The following is a 7,223-nucleotide window of genomic DNA, read 5'->3' as shown; positions in this document are numbered from 1 at the left end:
GACATCTTGATCGCTTCGACTTTTTGGTAATTATGGACAAAGCTGCTCTATAAACACTCATGTGTGAAGGTTTTTATGTGGACATAACGTTTTCAACTCAACAAGTACCTAAGAGTACAATTGCTGGATTGTGTAGTAAGAGCGTGTTTAGCTTTGTGAGACGCTGCCAAATTGTCTTCCAGAGTGGCTGCACCATTTTGAATTACCACCAGCAACGAAGAGAGCTTCTGCTGCTCCACATCCTGGCTAGCACATGGTATTGTCGGTTTGGATTTTGGCCATTCTAATAGATCTGCAGTGGTATCTCACTGATGTTTCCATTAGCATTTCCTTAGTGATAACTTATGTTGATCATCTTTTTTTTTTTTTTTTTTTTTTTTTTTTTGAGGCAGAGTCTTGAGCTCGTTGCCCAGGTTGGAGTGCTGTGGCACGCTCTCGACTCACTGACTCACTGCGACCTCCACCTCCCGGGTTCAAGCAATTCTCCTGTCTCAGCCTCCTGAGTAGCTGGGATTACAGGCATGTGCCACCACGCCTGGTTAATTTTTGTATTTTTAGTAGAGATGGGGTTTCATCATATTAGCCAGGCTGATCTCAAACTCCCAACCTTGTGATCTGCCTGCCTCAGCCTCCCAAAGTGTTGGGATTACAGGCGTGAGCCACTTCACCCGGCCTCTTCTGCCATTTTAAAATTTGCCTGTTTGCTTACTGTTACATTTTAAGAGTTCTTCATATATGTATTTTGAGACAGGGTCTCACTCTGTCACCCAAGCTAGAGGGCAGTGGCGGTCATCACAGCTCACTGCAGCCTCTACTTCCTGAGCTCAGGCAATCCTCCTGCCTTAGCCTCCTAGAGTAGCTGAGACTACAGGCATGTACAACCATGCCCAGCTAATTTTTGTATTTTTTGTAGAGACGGGGTTTCACCATGCTGCCCAGGTTGTCTTCACATATTTTGAATACAAGACCTTTATCAGCTACGTGTATTGCAAATATTTTCTCCCAGTCTGTGGCTTGTCTTTTCATTCTCTTAACGGTGTCTTTGGCATAACAGAGCTTTTATTGTTAATGAGGTCCAACTTAAACATTTTTTCTTTCATGGTTCACCGTTCGGGTGTTTTTTTTGTTTTTGTTTTTTTTCTGAAAACTCATTGCCAACCCAGAGCTACCTAGATTTTCTGATATCTTATGGAAATTGTATAGTTTTACGTTTTACATTTAGGTCTATGATCTATTTTAAGTTAACTTTTATGAAAGGTGTAAAGGTCTGTATCTATATTCTTTTTCTTTTCTTTTTTATTTCTTTGCATGTGGATGCCCAGTTGTTCCAGCACCATGTGTTGAAGAGACTGTTTTTTTCTCCATTAAATTACCTTTGGCCCCTTGTCAAAGATCAGTTGACTGTATTTACATGGGTCTATTTCTGGGCCCTCTATTCTGTTCCATTGACCTATTTGTCATGCTTTCATGAATATCACACTGTCTTTATTACCGCAGTAAGTTTTGAAGTCAAATACTGTCACAAGTCCTCTGACTTCTTTTTCAGTAATTGTGTTGACTATTCTGTTAATATCAAAAATAATTCACTGAGATTTTAATTGGGGTTGCACTGAATCTATAGAACAAATTGGGAAGAGTGATCTAATGATATTAAATTTTCCTAACTATGCACATGGAATATCTCTCCATTTTCTTTTTTGTCTTTTCTTTTTTCTTAATGGGAGCGTCTCACTTATTTCAGACAAAGTATTACACTTGCCATTAAGAATTACCTCAAAGTGATCACTGCTAGTCATTACCACAAAGGTAGTGAAGCAGGAGGGAGGCAGATACTGCAGAGCCACCAGCATGCCCAGAGCCGAGGCCAGCCCTAAGTGTTCACCCTTGTAGCCTCTTTCTCAGCCTTTCCCTCAGCCTCCTTCTCCTCCTCCACCTTCTCCTCCTTTTCCAGCATTGCTACAATCTCAGCCACCTGACTGGTAGAGATATAAACATCTTCTCTGTGCACAGTTCCATCACCTTAACGAGATTGTTAATGTTGAGCTTGCCATTCTTATTTTTATCCAGTGTTGAGGCCAAGCTTATCAGCTTGTTTTCTGGAATGTTCTTAATTTGCTTCTTGTTGCTGATGAGCTCAGTGATACTGATGACTTTCTCCCCTACTCCCCCTGAGCCCTCTGCCTGGCCCGGCTTGCCAGGCCTCTGATCCATCTCCAGCTGTGCAATCAAGCAGTCTATCCACCAGATGATCTGCTGAACTCTGTCTGTCAGTCTCTTGCTGGCTTTAGGTTTTTCCATGTATTTTTCTTTGCTGGTCTCAACTTCCTTCTTGATCTCTTGCAAGTCATCACTACAGTCCTGGACATCCTCCCTCGGCAGCCCCAACTCCTCCTTCTCCTTGGTTAGGGACTTCTTTTGCTCCTTCAGTTTAGAACTGTCTTAAGTGAGACAGACTTAAGGCTGGAGGGGAGGCCTTGGGTGGTCTAACCCCAATCAGAGGAACCAGTCAGATAAGGCTCTGATAAAGTAGTTTCTCTGGAGGGCTGGCCTTTGTGACTAGGAAAGCTCTGGGGGTATTTCAAAATGGTGATTTTTCCCCTCTTTCTGTCTGGAATGAAGAGGTAAAACCCACTTAAATATTGAAGGGGTACCTACAACTAGGCCCCCAGAAGTTTTAAATTTACAAATAAGTCATTTTTAATTTCCAGAAATTCATCAAAATTACCAACACTTCAGGTGTTCCCAGCAGTTCCTGGTTTCTGCTTCAAGCAAGCCTTGATCTCGGCTGTATTCACTCATCTCCCCAGATTTCAGAGTGGCAGTTTGCCCTGTGACCTTAATTCTCTGATGAGAATTAAGAAACATTGTTGACTTTCAGTTTGTTCAACTCATTTCATGATGTGAGGATGGGCCTGACAACTTCCAAACCCTTTATACATCAGAGCTGAAACCAGAAGTACCCCCCGGCTGGCGTTTTAACATATCTGCCAAAGGCCTGCCTCCCAGTCATGGGACAGAGGGACAGAAAACTGCAGGGGAAGCAAAGCCAAGAGGAGCCAAACCCATGATAGATCCATTCAGTAGACCTATCCCACTGCCCTGCACAAAGGAGGCCCAACCAGGGAAAACCAAGGCCCTAGGGAAGGAGCCATAAGCTTCATGCACCAGATCTCTCAGACTCCCTGTTCCTCTGCCAGCCCTGGCCTCTGGATCCCCCTCTGGGGCTTGGGTTGGTTTGCAGTGGAGGAGGAAGCATAGGGCACATGAGGGTGGCTGAGGTTAAGCCGGCCACGCAGACGCCACCAAGCATGAGCTACACCCCTCACTAACTGCAATACCTTGGCTTGGTCACGGCTTTCTGGGGCCTCAGTCCTCATCTGTAGGATTATAATATAACAGCACTATCCTGGTATAACTGTGGCAGGGAGGAAAATGCCTGGCACTGAGCCTGGCACACCTCAGTGTCATACAAACACACCTTCTTTCCCCTTTAGGAGTCATCTCCAATGCAGTATCCCTGCCTTTGCACTGCTTTTCCTGACTCCTCCCAGGTCAGCACCACCTTCCCTTCATCCCACCCAGCCCACGGGCCACCCAGAGGAGGGAAAGATGGAAGGCTGACAGCAAGTGGCAAATGTTAATGGCATTATGTGGCAACCATTCTTCTAAGCATGCTGTATGTATTCACTTAGATATATGCACCAAAAGAAGGTATGATCTAGAAAAACTCTTACCACTGTACTACAGAAAAGGAAAATCAAGGTGCAGAGAAGTTTAGCAATGTCCAAGATCACAGTCAGTAAGTGGCGGAGCCTAGGTTAGAACCCAGAACCCTCATTTTAGGAAGAGACATAAAGGAAGTGAAGATCCTCCGCCCTGGGAAGTGGCGACTCAGCAGGGTGAGAGCATCCCACTCGCTGTACTAGTTTGGCTGTGGGGTTTTAAGGGCTGGAGGCTTCCTCCAGTGACCTCAACTTCCTGGGTTAACTGAGGGGATGCTTGTGCCAATGAGGAAGGCAGAGCCCCTGTGGAGCTGGACCGAGCATGGTGCAGATGCCAGATCCCCGTTATCCTGCAGTGGGTCGGGGTCAGGGATCTGCCGGCGTGTCTGACCCAGGACTTCTTGAACTTGAATGTGCCCACAAATCCCTGGGGATCTTATTAACACGCAGATTCAGATTCAGCAAGTCCCAAGTTGGGCCCACGATTCTGCCTTTTATTTTTTTTTTATTTTTATTTTGTTTTTCTGAGACGGAGTCTCACTTTGTCACCAGGCTGGAGGGCAGTGGCATCATCTCAGCCCACTGCAACCTCTGCCTCCCAGCTTCAAGCAATTCTCCTGCCTCAGCTTCTCAAGTAGCTGGGACTACAGGTGCGCACCACCACGTCCAGCTAATTTTTGTATTTTTTTTTTTTTTTTAGTAGAGATGGGGTTTCACCATCTTGGCCAGGATGGTCTCGATCTCTTGACCTCGTGATCCATCCACCTCGGCCTCCCAAAGTGCTGGGATTACAGGTGTCAGCCACCGTGCCCAGCTGATTCTGCATTTCTAATAGGCTCTAAGGCCTTGTCGATGCTGCTGGTCCAGGGACCACATTCGGAGAAAGAGTTCTCTGTGGGACCCTAAGTCTCTCACAAGCCTCACTTCCTTCACTTGTCTTCCGGCTCCTCTCACTCCGCTTGCCTGATTCTCCAGCTCTGAAGTGATCGTTCTCCCCATTGCTCCACCTTTCAGGTGGCAGGACAGCTTCTGAAGGGCATTTTAAGAAAAGTTATCTGGGGAATGGCCAGCCAGATGCCATACTAGTTAGCCAGCGTGGACCAATCTCTGAGCTGGGCCTAGAACCATCCATCACTTCTGAGAGCCCAGAACTGTGGCTTCTGGTGAAAAAGCAGCATTTATATCACCTGTAAAGTGGAGAAATGATCATAGAACCTGACCTCAACAGGTTGGCTTGAGGATTAAACGAGTCAGCATATGCAAAGCCGTCAGCTCAGTGCCTGACACACAGCACTGCCTACGCCTTAGGTCTCACTTTGCTGAATGACTCTTTAGCAGCTGTGGGTTTGATGTTGGCCCACAGATGACTGCATGCAGTAGTTCTCGAACTTGAGCAGGCATCAGAATTGCCTGCAGGGCTTGTTAAATACGAATCACTGAACTGCACCCCAAGGTTTCTGATTTAGTAGGTCTGTAGTAGGGAGCTGAGGATTTGCACTTCTATCAAGTTCCCAGGCGTTGCTGATGTGCTGGCCCAGGGACCAACTTTGAGAACCTCTGATCTAAGAGCAACTCCTGCCCCTGCCCTACAAGGAGCCTGAAGGCCAGCGCTGGCAGTGCTGCGCCAGGTCACACCCAGAGTTAGAAGCCCTACCAGCCAGGTGCCCTGGGCTCCAAGGACACCAGAGAGGGGCTTGTCTGAGGCCCGATGTCCCTCCAGAGGCCTCTCCTGCAGGCCCCTGCCTCCTTCCTGGCCCAGTGCCCTGGCCCTCGGAAGGCCCCTCCGCCCAGCTTTGTTCGCATTCCTGGAGCCTGCGTCAGCCTGAGCAGTGGGCATGTCTATACAGGCTGGCCTGGAGCAGCTCTGATGGCTGGTCCTGCACTCCAGGCCTTCTGGGCTGGGGCCACAGTGGCCACACTGGGCTCACTTTGCAGGCTGGTGACTCATGCTTCCTCCCCGATTCCGGGAAATGCCTTCCTGCTGCTGCTGCTTTTTTCTTGTTTAATGAGAAGTTCTCTGCAGACTTCCATGACAACCTCAGAATGGGGAGGCAGGGGGAGGACAAGACCAAATCCATTCCCAACAGGGGCCCCGAGAATTCCCATCTCTCTCACACATGCGAACATGCTCCCACCCTGTTGCCAGCCCTGGCCTGAGCCCCCAACCCACCGTGGTGCTTTGGTCCTGGAGGGCCAGCCCCAGAAATGCTTGCTTTTATTAAAAGGAATGGCCTCACAAAGGCACAACTGTAGGAAAGGTTGTAATTTGCCCAAATAAAACTTAATTTGATCCATGAAATAGCTGTGGTTTATTGTGTAATAGATGTGCTATGTGTTTCAATTTAATAGAAGTCAATATAATAGGAGGCAGTAGGGGCCTCCAGAGGCCCACCTCTTCCCCTACTCACAGTAGGGCCACGCAGCCCACCCCAATGTTGAGACCCTCCACCAGGAGAGGATGGAGAAGGGCTGGCCATAGACCTCTGGCCCAGACCACGGAGGCTCACGGGAGACAGCCTGGGAACAGAGCGAGTATGAGTGCTTAAAGGGGGAAAAAAGAGGAAAGAAATGAGAACCACCCTTTTTCCAAAGCAAGGCTGCGGGTGTGCGAGTCTGAGGAGGGGGCCGTGGGGGCTGAGTCACTTTCCTGTCCACTGCTGGAATTTGAAGGGGGGGGTGCCTCTGCTAGGGGCTGTGGGAGAAAGAAGCCTGGGTCTGTCAACTTACAGGAAGTGTACAAGGAAGAGCATGTTGAGGGGTCCCTTTGAAGAGGCCTTTAGGGACAGTTTCTTGGGTGGTGGGCAGCTGCTTCGGTCCCCAGGGCCTGTGTGTGCAGCCTGTGCGCGGGCTCAGAGCAAAGGTAGTACCAGCCAGGGGTAGGAGGAAGACAGGAATGGGGCTTCGTCGGGTCTGGTGAGGCTCCCAGAGGTGGTCCCATCCAGCATCCCCTGCCCCCAGCCCACCCTGGTGGTCAGACTGAGGCCTGGAGAGGATGAGTGAACGAGCTCAGCTGGCCCTCCTCCCACAAATTCTTAGTACGCACTTAGATCAGGGACGGGGGTAGGGTGGGATGCCAGGCTGGCTTTACAGGACCCACTTCCAGGAGTGCGGAGCCGCTGACAGACAGCAGCAGGGGAAGGGACAGCAGATATTACTCTAAGCATGTCATGTACATCATCTCATTTAATCCCCATGACAACACACTATGGTAGATATTGGTGGCCCCGTTTTTCAGCTGAGGATATTGAGGCTGGGGCACCGGCTTGTCCAAAAATCACAGTGACCCCTCAAGCCTCTGCTGCTTCTTGTGAGTAGAGACAGTACCCCCTCCATCCCCCCATCCTTCTGGATTCTGGGACTCTGGCCCCTACATTTAAGTTATTCCTCATTCATTCTTCCCATTGGGTGCTTTTCTTAAAAAGGCCTTTATTTGGCTCACCGTAACCTTGGGCAAACTTCTGAGCCTCAGTTTTCTGATTCGTAAAATGAGAATTGCATGCA

At 48.7% G+C, this 7,223-nt stretch overlaps 1 pseudogene; it reads right to left on the bottom strand.

The window, feature by feature from the left end:
• Positions 1 to 1,404: 1,404 nt before the first annotated feature.
• On the bottom strand, positions 1,405 to 2,439 carry LOC116527723 (annotated as a pseudogene).
• Between the last annotated feature and the right edge of the window lie 4,784 nt (positions 2,440 to 7,223).

This window comes from Sapajus apella, unplaced genomic scaffold, assembly GCF_009761245.1.
Source record: "Sapajus apella isolate SASKATOON/1434 unplaced genomic scaffold, GSC_monkey_1.0 scaffold55, whole genome shotgun sequence".
Taxonomy (NCBI): Eukaryota; Metazoa; Chordata; class Mammalia; order Primates; family Cebidae; genus Sapajus; species Sapajus apella.
The sequence above is the reverse complement of the archived record's forward strand: the minus strand, read 5'-3'. Positions and strand labels throughout refer to the sequence as shown.